The sequence below is a fragment of the Pantherophis guttatus genome, chromosome 5 (genome assembly GCF_059756535.1).
Source record: "Pantherophis guttatus breed Tessera chromosome 5, ASM5975653v1, whole genome shotgun sequence".
In the NCBI taxonomy this organism is placed as follows: domain Eukaryota; kingdom Metazoa; phylum Chordata; class Lepidosauria; order Squamata; family Colubridae; genus Pantherophis; species Pantherophis guttatus.
Window position 1 is genome coordinate 12,597,004 of NC_142067.1, and position 16,533 is coordinate 12,613,536.

The following is a 16,533-nucleotide window of genomic DNA, read 5'->3' on the forward strand; positions in this document are numbered from 1 at the left end:
CCACTCGGCGTACTGCCATGAGTGGCAGCACTGGCACAACAAGCCACGTGGCATCCTTTGAGTGGTGGAACTGGTGCGATGTGCCACGTACCATCTGGCTGCAAGCAGCCGCAAAAGAGTGGCATAATAGGGCATGGGAGGCTTGGCTGTGGCCGTCCTAAAGTAAGCAGGGATTGGGCAGCTCCACCACCACCCTAGCCTCATATACCCACCATGTGGTTGGGTTAAACCTAGTTAAACCTAGGACTTATTTTTGGGTAGGACTTATATTAGGTGCAGGCATGAAAACCAAGCTAGGGCTTGTTTTCTGGGTAGGTCATATTTTCGGGGAAACACAGTATAAAAAGGAAGCATACTGGGGCAGCTTAAGCTTTACCAGCAGATGGTTCCTCATTCCAGCCCTGGCTTCTCTGGTTAAGAAGAATGTTAGGTAGCAGAATTGAGCAGACCCAGATTTTTCAGGTGGTCCTTCTTTAATAACTACTTGTTCAGCAACTGTTTGAACTTACTTATAATTGGTCCTCAAACTTCCCACCGTCATAGCATTTCTGCCCTGTGATCATGAGCCCTGGTAGCGCAGTGGTTAAAGTGCAGTATTGCAGGCAAATTCTGCCCACAGCCTGGAGTTTGAAGGTTGACTCAGCCTTCCATCCTTCCGAGGCTGGTACTGTAAAAGATGTATGGACTTCAATTCCCAGAATTCCCCAGCCAACAAGGCTGGGGAATTTAATTCTTTATTTAAATCAAATCAATTGCAACAATTACAGTATTTTTTGGAGTATAAGATGCACCGGAGTATAAGACGCACCTACCTTTTTTGGTGAGGAAAAGAAGAAAAAGAAATCTCCCTCTGCCTCTCAGCAATTTTGCCTCATTGCAGCAAACAACAAACAGCCTGCTTTACTTTCATTTTCGTTTTCAGCATAACTTGATTAGCACAAGTGAAAAAAAAAATCTGCTCCAGCAATTTACCTCTTTGCAGCAAGCAGCAGAGGCCTGGGCAAAACAGCTGAGAGCAAAACAGCTGAGAGTCGGGAGGCCGATCCAATCAACTTGTGCTAATTAGACTGTGCTAAAGCTGAAAAGAACTGTTTTTTCTTGCTCTTTGCTTGCAAGGAGGTAACTGCTGTGAGGCAGAGGCCAAAGGGTGGGGGCCAGTGGGTGGGCGGGGCTACATTCGGTATATAAGACGCACCTAAATTTTCATCCCCTTTTGGGGGGGGGGAAAGGTGTGTCTTATACTCCAAAAAATACGGTAAATCCTTGCTTAAGTGTGGTACTCTACCCATTGAAAGTTATACAGTCCAGTTATAGGCTTTGTATTTAAAAGAATGAATCTTGGCTCAACCTTTTTTTCAATATGAATATAAATACATATAAATAAAAGAGCCCTCATGGGCTCCCCGCAGCCTGGAGTTTGATCCTGATGGGACTCAAGATTGACTTAGCCTTCCATCCTTCCGAGGTCGGTAAAACAAGAACCCAGATTATTGGGGGCAAATAATTATAAGCCACCCAGAGAGTGCTGTAAAGTACTGTGGGGCAGGATATAAGTCTTATTGCTATCCAGGCACTCGGCAACTTGTCCCAACCATCACAGTATCCTGTGCTTGCAATTTGTGGCCTTCCCTGCCAATTTCCCACAAGCAAAGTCAATAGCTAGCACAAAGTCAGAAGTTGCAATTACATAAGGTCCTCATTTAACAACGTTAACTGGGGCGGTCTGCTGGGACTGCCATCGCTAAACAGCACAGTCATGTGCAGTGGTGAAAACCAATTTTTTTTTTACTATCGGTTCTGTGGGCGTGGCTTGGTGGGCGTGGTGTGGTGTGGCTTGGTGAGCGTGGCAGGGGAAGGATACTGCAAAATCCCCATTCCCTCCCCATTCCTGGGAGAAGGATATTTCAAAATCTCCATTCCCACCCCACTCTGGGGCCAGTCGGTATTTGCCGGTTCTCCGAACTACTCAAAATTTCCACTACCGGTTCTCCGAACTACTCAAAATTTCCACTACCGGTTCTCCGAACTGCTCAAAATTTCCGCTACCGGTTCTCCAGAACCTGTCAGAACCTGCTGGATTTCACCCCGGTCATGTGACATTGAACTTTATGACCATATCACTTAGCAACATAAATTCTGGTCTCAATTACCATTGTTAAGTGATGACTATCTGAAAAAGAACACCGAATAAATCCAGAGTGTTCTGTAAACAAAGTGACTCTCAGCACCTCTAGCCTCTTGAGAAATATGGGTAGAGAGATTTTTTACCTTTAGCGTTACAGATAGAAGGAAGTGAAACGGAGAAATACAGTGTGGCAAATAAAAACAGCAGACACAGCAACGAAGCTAGATAGATAGCAGCAATTGGGTACTGGTATGGTTAAGTAATTCAAGTAATGATTTAAGCATGAAAAATTAGAGCCAGTTTGTTCTAGTGATAATGGTTAAGGCACTAGGGTAGAAACCAGGAGATTGTGAGTTCTAGTACCGACTTAAGCATGATATCACGGTTCCGAGCCTAAGTCAGTAAGGAACGAGGCCACACCATCAGTGGAGCAACTCTCCTTTACTTGGTAATAGACTCGTCACACAATGACACAGATTTAGTCAGCGTTACAGTCTTCCGCCCTCCAGCTGATTATGAGGGCTCGGCATGCCTTGCCCTCTTGGAAGGCTCGCTCCAGCAAGGAATCACCGGTCTTGGACTCCTCGGCTCCATGCCGGCCTCAAACGCTGCTGTTTCTCGCCTTGCTGTCTCATCCCACCCCTCCATGAGTCTTTCGTAACACCCAATATCCCACACTCATCTATGCAATGTTGACAGATGGCTCCCCTCTACCAGGGAGAATGTACCTGGAAAAGAAGAAGCATATGTATAGGTTAGTGAATATGTGGTCAGAGTCGTTTCCCGGGGGTTCCCTCCCTGGCCTCTCTGCTCTCACGTCTTTACGCTTCACGTAAAGCTGGCTGAATAATTTTGGGCTAGTCACTCTTCTTTCAGCCCGTGACATCGGGTAATTTCTGTCCCAACCAATGGATTAACACTCAGTTGTTCCAGAAAGAGAAGACTCTGTCCTTGCAGGGAAAAAAGCTAGGAAGAAAAACAAATCTAAGAATGAGAAGCATTACAGGGCTAGATCAAGCCATTCTCAAAGGTCCAAGCTCCGGACCTAACCCACAGTGAGGACACCACTCGCTTTGAGTTCTCAGTGGTTTATTAAGACGGCTCTCGGCACACAGTGAGTTTCGAAAAATGTAGGACTAAAGTTTGCTGGGAGCCTCTGCCTCCCAGAGCCTTTTGAATGCGGGAGCCGTGCCCTTTCGCCTCCGGAGCAGCCAGCAGGCCCTATCAGCTGATCATCGGGCTGCTGGGAGAGTCAATCCACAGCCCGTTTGGCTGGCTTGCAGGCAATTACGATCCAGGCCGAATGCAAGCCGGCTGATGATCAGCTGTTCGTCAGCATCACGTTGCTTGCCGCTGTGCCAGTTGTCTCTTCGCGGCCGGGACACCACTTGCAGCTTTGGTGCTTGACAGCTGTATTGTGTGAATTGCCTTTTCCCTTAATACGATCTACTGGCCATTTGTTCTCCACCTTCCCCAGAGTGCAATTTAGCAGCTCTGACAACTGGAGAGCTGCCATAGTAGCACTGAGAGTAAAGGTTCTGGATCAAGCTGGCTGAAAACTCAAAGACCTCTGGGACCATAGCTCAGATTCACAAATCCTTTCCCCCCCCCCTCCCCTTGGGGTGTTTATTCAGTTTAACCTTTAAATTGTGAGCAAAGGAAAATGGAACATTAGCCAGGAGCTTTTTAATTGGTTAGGTTGGTGCCGTGCTACCATGGAAGGGGCTCTATTACCAATTATGATTGATGAGCAGGATTGTAACATTGTGCAAGCAAGCAGAGACAATGAAGAAATTGGTTCTTGGAGATTGGCTGAGGTCAGGGAGGGTGGGTTTTAATTTAAAAACTTCTCCCAATTTTCTAGATAGCAAAGATCAGTGAAATGCTCATTTCTTTAAAAAAAAAACCAACCCGCCAGAGGAAAAGAATGGATGCTCACTCTGTATGGATAAAATAATAGTAGGAGTACCAAAGGTGTTTTTTGAAAAGGCAACTGGACTTTGTTTTTCCTTGAAGACATTTTGCTTCTCATCCAAGAAGCTTCTTCAGTTCTGAACGGAAGAAATTCAGAACCGAAGAGGCTTCTTGGAGGAGAAGCGAAACATCTCCAATGAAAAACAAAGTCCAGTTGCCTTTTCAAAAAAACACCTTTGGGACAACTGGATGACTGAGAACCTCCGTAGACAATAATAGTAGTTGTTACTCTGCAAAATAAGATGACTTTGATCAAGATTGTGGCCACAGAGAAATGGTGGACACTCCCATCCTTTGGCTGACTTCTTTCCTTCAGTCTCCTTTTGCTGAAGAATGTTTGCAAAATTGCTTCTCTTATTTGTAATTTAATATGCACGCTTCGTGATATACCAAGTTGATTGCAAACCAGAATTTGTGTTGTCTGCCCTCCAGGTGTCGGTAGTCTTTTGTAACCAAGACATGCAACCGGGATAAGAAATTTTACTGTGTGTCTGTGGGAAGTATGACAGGGCAGCAAGTAATATCAGATGCATCATGATGTTGTCATGCAAATTTCGCAGACTACACACATCCAGGCACACAGCATCCATTTTGTCATTGTGGGCAGCTTCAGCCAGAGACCTATATATATATGTGTAGCTTTGTCATCCTGGTCTTTGATGCAGGTGTTTTTGGATACCCTCGTGTAACTCCTGCTTTGGAAGACCTGTGTTCCATGACATGTTTACCGTGGTGGCGCAGTGGTGAGAATGCAGTACTGCAGGCTACTTCTGCTGGCCGCAGTTCGATTCTCACCAGCTCAAGGTTGACTCGGCCTTCCATCCTTCCGAGGTCTGTAAATGAAGACCCAAATTGTTGGGGTTAATAGGACTCTGTAAGCACTTAAAGAGAGGGCTGTAGAGCACTGTGAAGTGGTATATAAGTCTAAGTGTCATTGCTATTGCTTGCTCAGCCCCAACATCACTGTGAGATCTTGAGCAAGTAAAGCTGATCTGCTCCACCAGATTTTCAACCAAGATTTCTTCCTACCACCCTTGGAAAAGTTATTAACCGGTCCACATTGGAAATCTGTGATGAACTTCTGGTTTGTGTGTCTCAGGGTTTTCATCAACCTTTTGATGGCTGGACAAAACATTTCAGGGGTAAATGATGTGGAGTAGCAGGCATATCAGGGGTGAAATGCTACCGGTTTGCTCCAATTCAGGTGAACCGGTAGGGATTAAAAAACTACTAATTCAGGCAAACCGGTAGTTTAAAAAAGCTCCCGGTTCCTCCAAACCGGTATTTCCAACAATCAGCTGTGCTGCGCAGTTTAGCTTTGCTAAATTGTGCGGCAGAGCTGATTCCCTCCCTCGCTGTTCTACTTACCTTGCCAAGCCTCCTTTTGGTGCGCACTGCGCATACACATGCAGCACACGCGCTTGGCACGCAGCGCGCATGCACGGCCAGCGAACCAGTACCAAACCAGTTCAGATTTCACCACTGAGGCATATCGTATTTTTTTCAGACAGATGAGTCAAGTCAAGACATTTTTTTCAGGCATTTTTTTGCCTTTTTTAAAAAAATCTGTAGTAAGACCTGTTCTTTTCGTGTATCTTCCTTCTCTCCCAATCAGTAAATCGTCATTGTCTTTTAATGACCTCATAAACCCTTGCGGGGTGGAGTCTGGGCAACCGAATGGAACTAGCAGAATGTTTTAATGGCCAGATGCCCTTCCTGTCACCAGTGCAGAGTTTTGTTCAGCAGATATATTCTCATTGTGCCCAGAGAGAGAGAAATATCTGCCTCCACCTAGGATCGACCTCACAGCCTCCTGATGGTGAGGCGAGATCTCCACCTCTAGGCCACCACACCACTCCTTCTCTCAAATCAGTAAATGTCTTGCCAAACTTTTCTTGGTCATTAAATTCAGCAGGGCATTTGGAGCTTCACCTGTGGTCTTCCCCCCCCCCAAAAAAAAATAGATTGGACACCGAAGATATTCCTAAAACCTTAGCTTGCTGCCTTCTTCCTACTAAGCACAATATAATCTACTTCATCAGCAGTCCTCAAAAGTCAAGCTGTTTTCCTATCTCGTGCTACCTAAACATTTCTTGTCGCTTTTTAATCCTGTAGATAACCAGGAATCTTCCAGTTCTTTGTTTTGCGTTCAGCCAAGTTCTTCTTAATACGGGATACAGTATTATCTTTCCCATCACCCACCACCTGCCTTATGACATTTATTTGGGGGGGGGCGGGGAAACAGGATGGCCAGCTATTAGTAAATCCCTTGAGAACTGTTTGGCCTTTGCCAGTCCAGCTGAATTAATAAATAAAAAAAGGGGGGGGGAGAATGACAGGTGTCATTCAGAAAACTCTTTTCCAGTGGAACAGGATTGCCCTACAGCTGGCCATCGAAGTGAATGGGATGGCTTCATTTCCACAGAAGATAAATAGGAGTTGTCAGACTGGCGTCTCCTGTTTATTCCAAGATGTTGTTTCCAAAACACAACGGTGCTTGTGCACCCAAAGCAAAAAAGATAATAAAGGCTGTGTCATACAGCTTTCCAAGATGGATGGAAACATCCCTATCCCACTGAAACATCTGCTTGCCCTCATTAAACAGAGACCGTTCCATGCCAAGCTTGAGCCATGCGGTGCATTTAAATGCAAAACCTCAGGACATTTTTCTTACTATAGAGAGTAAGTAAGCCTGCTCTCATTTACTCTCAGTTGCGATTTTTTTTAAAAGTGCCCAAATTCCATTCCATGCTCGTAGCTAATGCACGAAGCATTAGCTGTATATAGTGTATAGTGTACACTGTGTATAGTGATCCTCAGTTTACGACCACAGTGGAGCCCCAAATTTCTGTTGCTTAAGTGAGATGGTTATTAAGCGAGTTTTGCCCCCATTTTACGACATTTCTTGCCACCGTTGTCAAGTGAATCGGGTGAAGTTAGTAACACGGTTGTTGAGTGAACCTGTCTTCCCCGTTGACTTTGCATGTCAGAAGGTCGCAAACTAGGACTCTGCAACCGTGGTAAATCTGAACCAGTTGGAAAGCTTCTGAATTTTGACCAAGGGACCATAGGGATTCTGGAACAGTATTCGTAAGTGTGAAATACAGTTGTAATTCAGTTTTTCGCTCTTTCTGTTGTAACTTCGGACGGTCACTAAAGTGTTGTAAGTTGAGGGCTACCTGTACCCTTCTGTGAACAAGCCAACTGATCAACTCTTCAAAGCACACAATGCATGATGCAATAGGCCTTCTCAGTACTCTTAGATCAAGGGTCCCCAACCCCCAGTCCATGGACCGGCACCGATCTGCAGCATCCCAGAAACCGGGAGTGCAAACAAGTGAAGCCCCATCCATGAGATGCAGGCAGCACACAAAACTATGCCCCCTCTTGTCCGCGGAAAAACTTTTCTCCACGGAACCAGTCCCTCGTTTCCCAAAAGTTTGGAGGGTGGCTGTTTTAGATATCTGGAGCTCTCAGAAGTCCTAGAGAGTCTAGGGAGTTTTTTCCTTCTGAGTAAACAAGCAGAGAATTAGAGTAGAATAACAGAGTTTGAAGGAACTTTGGAGGTCTTCTAGTCCAACCCCCTGCTTAGGTAGGAAACCCTATACTATTTTTTTTTTAATTTGATTTATATGCCGCCCTTCTCCGGAGACTCAGGGCGGCTTACAATGCGTTAAGCAATAGCCTTCATCCTTTTGTATATTTATACAAAGTCAGCTTATTGCCCCCACAACTGGGTCCTCAATTTATCTACCTTAGAAAGGATGGAAGGCTGAGTCAACCTTGAGCCTTGGAGAGATTCGAACCTGCAGTAATTGCAGGCAGCTGGTCTTAATAACCAGCTTAATAACAGGATGCCTTAGACCACTGTACTACCAAGGCTCTTATTTTAGACAAATGGTTATCTAATCTCTTCTTAAAAACTTACATTGTTGGAGCATTCACAACTTCTGGAGGCAAGTTGTTCCACTGATTCATTGTCCTGACTGTCAGGAAATTTCTCCTTAGTTCAAGGCTGCTTCTCTCCTTGATTAGTTCCACCCGTTGCTTCTTGTCCTGCCCTCAGGTGCTTTGGAGAATAGCTTGACCCACTCTTCTTTGTGGCAGTCCCTGAGATATTGGAACACTGCTATCATGTTACCCCTAGATTGTGATGGTGAACCTATGGCACGCGTGCCAGAGGTGGCGCACAGTGGCCTCTCTGGGCACTTGAGCCATCGCCCCAGTTCAGCTCTGTCACGCAAACGCGCACCTCCCACTGGTCAGCTGGTCTTCAGGTCTCTGCCATGGATGTGTGGGGGATGGGGCCAGTGGTGGGTTGTTCCCGGTTCTGTCCGGTTCTGTAGAACCGGTAGTAAAACCAGCGGGAGGCTCCACCCACCCGCCACGACGTCACCATTGGTGATAATACGCGGAAGCTTCGATTGCACATGCGTGCGATTCCGCTGCGAACTGGTAGTAAAGATAAGTGGAACCCACCCCTGGGTAGAGCATGTTCAGGGGTCATGTATGCATGTGGGAGGGCCATGCACATGTGGGGGGGCCATGCACGGATTGCATTTTGGGTGATCGGGCACGTGCGTGCACATTCGCACACGCACAGGCACTTGGTCCGGAACAGGTTAGCCTAGATCTTCTTTTCATCAAACTAGACATACCTAATTCCAGCGACCATTCTTTATATGTTTTAATTTGGGGACGTATCTAATTTAAACAGCTTGTTAGGACTGCTAGCAGATTCCAAGTCCAACTCCTTTCATTGCTGCTAATTCAGATTTACACCGACTGCGTTACGGTTGTTAAAGCGGGTTAGAGGAGGATCTCCGAACAATGCACGTTCAAGATACTGCCTTCCCCAAGGGAATGGATTCACTCAGGTCTATTTTTGTTTCTCTCCCCCCCCCCCCCCACCGCAAGGAGAACCTTTACTCAGTGTGTAAAAGTGAGATCTTTTCAGACTTCCAAAGTTCCCTCGCTGCTGTCCTTCTTGCTGTCGTTTGAACATAGGGAACAATTGATTTTTAAGCCTAGATGTAAGGACAGTCACAGAACGGCAAGCAAAAGAGAGAGAGAGAAACAAAGAATGTCACGCTTAACAAATTTGCTATCTGGTGTGGCTGCACAGCTCCTTTTCGCAAAAAAACAGGCCCGTCGTCTTGGGCTCCTCCCAGAGGTGTACTTCTTCCTCCGCTGATGTGACCCCAGCACAAGGAAATTGCACGGAATTAAGAACGTCTTGGGAAAGAAGCGCATTATCCAAAGAGCTCACAGTAGGGCTCTGCCGAACGGATCTGCATGTACAAGCGTAGACAAGCAGGGGACTTAACCTTTTTTCTTGCCATTTAAAATCTGGCGCTCAGCTTGATACGGGATTCACCTCATTGCCTTGCTGCTTTTCAACCCACTCAGACCGAACTATGGAGGAAAAAAAAAAGGCTTTATTTTCTGGTAGCAGGGAAAGGAGAACTTTCTTTGGAGCGTTATAAAGCCTTTTTGCCCAGAAAATACCATACTTTTTGGAGTATAAAATGCACTTTCCCTGCCCCGCCCCGCCCCCGCTAAAAAAGGGTGGAAATCTTGGTGCGTCTTATACACCGAATACAGCCATTTTGGGCCTCCCAAAACCCTGCCCCATACGTCCCATTTTCGCCAAAAAGAGGCCCTTTTTTCGCAAAAACAGGGCACGCAGAGGGTTTGGGAGGTCTGCACAGTGTTTCTGGGGGCTGGGGAGGGCAAAAATGTGATGCATGAGGGGGTTGGGAGGCCCAAAACGGGCCTGTTTTTCCCAAAAATGTCATTTTTGCCCTCCCCAGCCCCCAGGAGCACTCTGCAGGCCTCCCAAACCCTCTGCAGGCCCCATTTTTGCAAAAAAACAGGCCCGTTTTTGGCCTCTCAAACCTGTTTTTCGCAAAAACGGGACATGCAGAGATTTGGGGAGGTCTACAGAGTGCTCCTGGGGGCCGGGGAGGGCAAAAACTTTTTTTTTCTTATTTACCTCTGCGAAATCTTGGTGCGTCTTATAGTCTGAAAAATACGGTAATTCTCTCTCGCCACTTACCCTACCTCTTTCTACAGGAGTAGATGTGTGTGTGGGGGGGAGGGAGGGTGTTCTTTCTCCTGCTCCCAACTACAATGGAGAAAACTTGCAAAAAATATCTGGGCAAGCATGTTTGGGCCAAAGGATGCGTGTGATCTTAAGTTGCCTGCGAGAGTTGTTTTCAGAGAGTGGCTGCGATCCGAGAAATAATATCTAGACCCGGAATGTGAAAGGTTGGATATAAATTCATGTATTGGATGCATTTTAATGAAATATTATAGTGTGACAGTAGCCAGTCAGATGGAGAATTAACAGAGTTGGAAGGGGCCTTGGAGGTCTTCTTTGCAATCAAACCAAGGTGACCAAAAATACAGCTTCGTTTAAACATCTCTTTTCCCATGAAGTTACATAGCATTTAGCAGTAGCTGGAGTTGGAGTTGAGTCGAGAGTTCTGTTTATCTCCTTTTTATATAAGTCTGGGGTTCACAACATCAAATCATGTTATCAGTTTGAAATGGAAGAGCTTCGCATGGTCGACTTAAGTCTCCTCTGATATGAGTCTGGCAAACAAGTCTCTTGAGTAAATTATTTGGAGACCGTGGAGCAAGTATTTATACATTGTCAAGCCTTTGTATATACATAGCCTTCTGTTGCTGATGTTCATCATTGGTCTGCAGTCAACATTAATACTAAAATATCAAATGTCACCAAGCTGCATTTGTTTTAGAAAAAGCTGACCAGGGTAAAAGCTAAAATGTGTTTAGCCTGAACATGGGCCCACTGCTTTCGTTTTGGCTATTGAGATAGAAATTCTAGAAAATTATTACATGGGCATACCGCTACATGCAAGCGGGTTGCGATGACTAAGATGCTGAGCTTGTCCATCAAAAGGTCGGCAGTTCAGCGGTTCAAATCCCTAGTGCCGCGTAATGGGGTGAGCTCCCGTTACTTGTCCCAGCTTCTGCCAACCTAGCAGTTCGAAAGCACATAAAAAAATGCAAGTAGAAAAATAGGAAACACCTTTGATGGGAAGGTAACAGCGTTCCATGTGCCATTGGCATTTAGTCATGCTGGCCACATGACCACGGAGACGTCTTCAGACAGCGCTGGCTCTTCAGATTTGAAACGGAGATGAGCACTGCCCCCTAGAATCAGGAACAACTAGCGCGTATGTGCAAGGGGAACCTTTACCTTTATTGCTACATTGACTTCCAAGATCAGAAACCGTACATTATTTAAAATCTTTTGCAGTTTGAGGATTTCTAAAGTATGATTTTCTTTTTTTCCTACTGGCCGAGCGTTGGGATCATAAGCCTGCCCCACAATGAGCACATTGTGTAAGCTACAACATTCCGCTGGGATCAATTTGTATGTTTGGTTTTTCGTTGCCAAAGCCATTCTGTCATTTTTGTGGCTCAAAAAGGCTGTTCTGTAAATACAATCATGCATGAACCATTTACTTAATGAACTCGTGAGTTGAGTAAGTAGACCACTGAATTAAAAGGAGGGGAGCGGGAAGGATAATTAATGAGAATGGTGCGTAATGCACTCCGAACACTTATTAGATTTACCTCTAAGGAAAGGTGTTGGCCCTGTACAAAATGTGGAAAATCTATCTCAAGCAAGAGATGTAAAATCGTACAACTGCTTACTGTGCTCTTGGGAGAGCTTATATTTGGAAAGGGTGGGATGTTTTCGCTCTCTTCAGCGTTTTATTAGAAGTTTCCCATTCTCTTCTGCCTCCGTAGAAAAAAGAATTATTCCCTCTATTCACAGGTGTTCCTAAAATCCGTGGAATCCTTAATGCTAATGAATCAGTAAATCAGCATGTTCCCATCCCTGGGATTAATAACGGGTCAGATTCTGGCAAGAAGGAAGTGCCTTCTCTGTTACATGTTCATAACCTCCGTTCACCAGGAGATCTTTGACCAGCTCCAAACTTAATACTGTTGTAAATTCTGTTTATGATCCATCCATTTTCCAAAGCTTTCCTATAATAATGTAAACTTCCTGGTTCTCTCCCCCTCTCCCCTTTCTGATTCTTTGAACAACTCTCTCATTTTGCTCAGAAAACTTAAACTGGTATTTGAATCAATAGGGGGTGACAACAGGGGTGAAATCCAGCAGGTTCTGACAGGTTCTGGAGAACTGGTAGCGGAAATTTTGAGTAGTTCAGAGAACCAGTAGCAGAAATTTTGAGTAGTTCAGAGAACCAGTAGCAGAAATTTTGAGTAGTTCAGAGAACCAGTAGTGGAAATTTTCAGTAGTTCAGAGAACCAGTAGCGGAAATTTTGAGTAGTTCAGAGAACCAGTAGCGGAAATTTTGAGTAGTTCAGAGAACCAGTAGCGAAAATTTTGAGTAGTTCAGAGAACCGGTAGCGGAAATTTTGAGTAGTTTGGAGAACCAGCAAATACCACCTCTGGCTGGCCCCAGAGTGGGGTGGGAATGGAAATTTTGCAACATCCTTCCCCCAGGAGTAGGGAGGGAATGGAGATTTTGCAGTATCCTTCCCCTGCCATGCCCACCAAGCCATGCGCCCAAAACCGGTAGTAAAAAAAAATTGAAGATTAGCATTTTGTTAATCTATTAATTGTAGGAACTCACAGAAAGTTTTATAGCAGATTTCCAAAACTGCAGCGTTTTGACCTTTTAAACTTTCTGTGTGTGGTTTATTCCTGTGTTTTGAAGAGTTTATTTTTCTTGGGGATTTGCACATTCCTTTTATGTAGTTGAACGTGCCTAACTTTTGTAAGATGCACTGATTTGGGGTGGGGGGGTTATCCAGACTTGAAGTAAACAAAGATTTGAGACAGTATAATGCCGATTGTTTAAGCTTTAAAGCCTTTGAAAAAATCAGATTTTTTTTAAAGTAGTCCTTGTATATTGTAATGTAAGCAGAATGTAAAATTCGCCAGTAGATTTTTTTTTTTTTTTTGTAATATAAAATATGTTTTTTTTTAATTTATTTATATGCCGCCCTTCTCCGGAGACTCAGGGCGGCTTACAAGGCGTTAAGCAATAGCCTTCATACTTTTGTATATTTTATTCAAAGTCAGCTTATTGCCCCCACAAACCGGGTCCTCATTTTACCTACCTTAGAAAGGATGGAAGGCTGAGTCAACCTTGAGCCTGGTGAGAATTGAACTTACAGTAATTGCAGGCAGCCGGAAGCTAAATACTACCTTTAACAGTAGCATTAGTCTGCTGCGCCACTCAGGCTCCTTTTAATGTTAATATTTGCAGTTGGGATTCTTCTATTTTAAAAAATGCACAGAAAAATTGATTAATTAGAACGCTTTTAAGACACCGGGGCTGCTTATTATGTTAGCAGAAAAGTTAATTAATCACCAGAGAACTGGATTTGCAAGCAAGCATATATAGGGGAAATAAAAGACCCGAGTCACAGATTGCCGTGCACACCCACAACACATAACATAACACAATCGCACACACTTCTTTTAACCTTAAAAAATTTAAGCCACATTGCCCAAACAGGTGATTACTTGGAACAAAATTTCCCAAAACATTATATTCCAGAAGTGTTGAGCCAGTAACTCTCGTAACTGACTAAATAGCGTTGACAATCTTGAATTCTGCTTATGATTTATTTACATTATGGCATTCAAAAGCTAAATTTGAGGCCATCGTTGTGGTCAAAGGTCCAAGTAGAAGGTCGAACAAGCTCTCTTTGAGATGCCTATAGTAAAGTCGGGGGATGCGGTGGCTCAATTGCTAAGACGCTGAGCTTGTTGATCAGAAAGGTTGGCAGTTTGGCGGTTCAAATCCCTAGCGCCGCATAACGGAGTGAGCTCCCGTCACTTGTCCCAGCTTCTGCCAACCTAGCAGTTTGAAAGCATGTAAAAAATGCAAGTAGAAAAATAGGGACCACTTTTGGTGGGAAGGTAATAGTGTTTCGTGCGCTTTTGGTTTTTAGTCATGCCGGCCACATGACAAACAGAATTGTCATCAGACAGCGCTGGCTCTTCGGCTTTGAAACGGAGATGAGCACCGCCCCCTAGAGTTGGGAACAACTAGCACATATGTGCGAGGGGACCCTTTACCTATAGTAAAGTCAAACCGAAACATCTCCACTGAATCTGAGTATAGTATGCTGCAGACAGGGAAATTTAACTGTGGGGTCCTTGGTGTTCTCTTGAGTTTGGTGGTTTTCTTACAGGCGTTTCATTACCAAACTAGGTAACATCATCAGTGCTAGAAGGGAGTGGGATTTGCCCTTATTTTTATATACTTCTGGCTTGTCCTGTCTGTTGGTAGGAGTGTTCTTGGTGGTTCATTAATTAGGTTGTTGTTTACTGTTAACTTGTTCATCTGCATTGGTTGTTCCTTGATTGCGGTATTGTTCACTTGATTGTTGGTTTGGTATCTTGGCGTTAATCTCTGCTCATAGAGAAATGTCACTTTTAACATCGTCCCAAAAGTGCTTTTTCCAAAAGGCAACTGGACTTTCTTGGGCTTGTTTTTTTTCCCTTTGAAGACATTTCACTTCTCATCCAAGAAGCTTCTTCAGTTCAGAGAAGAACTTCGCTTCTGCAAAAGCGAAATATTTTCAAACGGGGGGAAAAAAAAAACTCAAGAAACCAAATGAGGCAACTTGCCGCAGAACAATTTAACGATTCAATTGTTTAAAATAAATTTAAAAATTATTTAAATTTTTGACATTCGCATTTCATTCTATCCCTCCTTTTTCATCCTTTTTTTAATGATTCTATTCCACCATTTTTTATACATATATTAGTGTAACTCTTGTCCCACAACGAGTTGGCCATGGCCAGTAGTTCCACAAATGGTCCTGTTGTAGCCCGCCAGCAGCCAGCAGAGCTGGCAGCAGAGTCGGACAGTGAGGAGTTTGGGGAGGAACACGGCCAGTCCTTGGGGCTGGGAAAAGCTCAGACGAGGGTTCTGTGTTGGAGGCAGAGAGGGAGCTAGACAGCAGTGAGGCAGAGGAACAGCTGGAGCCTGTTCCCAGTGTGCGCATGCACAGAGCTGCCAGAAGACAAGAACAACTCAGAAAGCAGGGTCAACTTGGGAGTAAAGCCACACCTTGGAGGTAATTGACCTCCCCATAGGAAACAAAAGAGGAGCAAACGGGGAGTGGGCTTTTGCAGGAAACAATTGTTCGTTCTGTGACTCTGTGCCAAGTTTTGCCTTGTACTGCATTTGGAAATTAGTTACCTGGCAGCCTTCCAAGCGAGACAAGGTCTGTGTTGATAAATATTCCTTTGAAAAACTGTTTGGACAGGCCTTGCTGATTGTGAATGAAAGGAATTCACAGTCGTGTAAATAAAAGAGGTTTTGCCAGGACCAAGACTCTGCTTCCTGCTTTTTAAGGGAACCTAGGTCAGAACAGGTCCCAAGTGGCAAGTTGACCATGAGGAATTGTCATAGAAAATCCAGTTGCCTTTTGGAAAAAGCACCTTTTGGACAAACATGACCTGAACGATTGAGAATCTCCATAAACTTTTAACATCAAGGCATAAATAAATACTGGGAATATTAAGGAACATGGATCAAAATCATTACTCCCGGCTTTTTATTCCTTGTATACACCAATATTTGAAACGGCTCTATTTCCCTCGTAGAAGATGGTGAAAACAAGTGTTCTGACTTGATTTTGTACCGTGCAATTTAATGATGTGGAAAAAGTAATATCCCTGGGTTCAGAGTCACACTTCTAGGGTAATAGCCAGCTGATTAGCTTCATCTTTTCTCTTCCTCGACTGGCTTTTTCCTCTTGTATAAATTTACTTTAATTGCCAGCCTTATCTTGAAACGGCTCTTTAAACGACCTCTTGTTAGGTCTACTTAAAGATCATGTGTCTTTGTGCGTTTGGCAGGCTCTGGAAATCAGCACTCAACTCACACACAAATACACACCCCCAAACAAGCATTGTAAGTAATACAGAAACAACACCAGCAGTATAGGGAGGCGGGGAGGGAAGGAAGGAAGAAGAGACCTCCATTAACACATTCTGCTGCATTCCCTTGATTGCATAATCAACAGCTAATGAAATTGTCCTAGTAACCGGAATGAGGGGGGGGGTTGAAGCACATCCCCTCGAGACTGAAGTGGAAAGAGAATTTGTACCACGTGAAGCCTATTGATTGTTCACCGTTTGAATCTGATTACCCTTCAGAGGAGTAAAACAAGGATCCCATCTCCCAACTTGCCTCAGGGGGTTGTCGTTTGCGTACCGTGTTTCCCCGAAAATATGACCTACTCCGAAAGTAAGTCCTAGCTTGATTTTTACATGTGCACCTAATATAAGCCCTACCCCCCCCCCAAAAAAATAAGTCCTAATTAAAACCCTGCCCATTCCACGGTGCACAGGTAAAAATTAAGTTAGGGTGGGGATGGGTGGGTGGAGCTGCCCTACT

The 16,533-nt window shown here is 44.5% G+C and overlaps 1 protein-coding gene across 11 annotated transcripts in view; it reads left to right on the top strand.

The window, feature by feature from the left end:
• Positions 1-16,533, top strand: part of FAT3 (FAT atypical cadherin 3) — a 626,029-nt gene that overhangs the window by 490,972 nt on the left and 118,524 nt on the right. The gene's annotated exons all lie outside the window — the stretch shown is intronic.